Source organism: Pipistrellus hanaki (genome assembly GCF_964339955.1).
Source record: "Pipistrellus hanaki genome assembly, chromosome: 1".
Taxonomy (NCBI): domain Eukaryota; kingdom Metazoa; phylum Chordata; class Mammalia; order Chiroptera; family Vespertilionidae; genus Pipistrellus; species Pipistrellus hanaki.
Window position 1 is genome coordinate 168,109,575 of NC_140503.1, and position 1,390 is coordinate 168,110,964.

Genomic DNA, 1,390 nt, shown 5'->3' on the forward strand with positions numbered 1-1,390 from the left:
CAGTTAGCCTTTGTGGTAAAAATACAATATAAAATTTACCATCTTAGCCATTCTTTTTTTTTCTACAAATTTACAGCCTTTATTGGTATCAATTACAACTTCATTTCCCATCCACAATTAATGAGAATATATTTTACTTCAAATGGGACACACAGACAGAGGGCCTAAAGTTAAAGTATAACCTTAAAGTCTTAAAGTTACACTTCAGATATCAAAAAAAGCAATTCCCCAAATCATGAAAACATGATGAAATAGCACACATAAAAACACACATTTAAGTCATTTCACTTTTTCTTGTATATAGTGAAAAAAAATGTATTTATAACTTCAAACTTCACAAAGCATACTTCATAAAGTCATTATTCATTTAAAATAGGAAAATGTTTACAAAGAACATTTAATTTACATTTCATAATTGCTTTAAAATAGTACTTGAAAGGTTGACCTATATAAGGAAACCAGAACCCTGTCAAGAGAGATGGTAAACTATAAATATACAATATCCCACAAGGTTAAAACCCTCACAGTATGCTATAGGAAAGTCAATAAAGATAACTTCATCTTTCTGGAGTAAAATGTATTTAACATTACAGATTTAAATGTGAATTTTATGTATGAATTCAATAAGGAATACATTTAAATCATGCATTGCCACATAATCAACTGTTTTGTGTTGAACAATAAAAGTGAGGTACTTTTTGAACATGTGTATATCAAAACCAAATGGCTATTTTTTACTTGTTCCTTTACTAGCAACTTTGGATGCATTTTTAGGTTTTGGTCCCCAGAGGGCATTTTTCACAAATCTTCAAGCTGCACCTTTGTCTAGCTTGACAGCTTTCTTCTCAGTTATCTCCTTGACTCTGTTCATGTATACTCTGATTCCTTCCAATTCCTGCCTTACTGGGTGTTCCTTCATATTAACTCCCTGAGTTGACAAAGAAACTCAAAACATTGAATTTAATGTGTAATCAGAAACTAAATCCACTTTTGCTTGTTCAAGTGGGTCCAACTTCTGTAACAACTCATTTCTCAAAACAGATCATGGTCTTCAGCATGCCATCCACAGCACCAAGGGAATTTTCCAATGTGGATAAATATTCATGGATGTCTCCTGGATAGTCTTCATTAATTTCTTCTTCTGCCATTCTGACCAACTCACTGGCCTTCCACTCTGGAAAGCAATCCACTATAACCATTCTAATGTGTGTAGTTCATTCAATGATATTAAGTGCATTCTCACTGTTGTGCAACCATCAACATTCATATCCAATGCTCCTAGTACTGACTTTTTAATAAAAATGATCTTGTTTTAAAGAAAGGCCCTGACATTCAGTAGAATGACTGGTGTCTGAAGCCTCAGTCTCTCTCCTCTGTAAATGGTATAGTA

General features: G+C 32.9%; 1 pseudogene across 1 annotated transcript; it reads right to left on the minus strand.

Moving 5' to 3' along the window:
• Nucleotides 1-727: 727 nt before the first annotated feature.
• Nucleotides 728-1,148, minus strand: LOC311621209 (nuclear nucleic acid-binding protein C1D-like; annotated as a pseudogene). Its single transcript has one exon. The product of its transcript is annotated as a nuclear nucleic acid-binding protein C1D-like (transcript).
• Nucleotides 1,149-1,390: the final 242 nt, after the last annotated feature.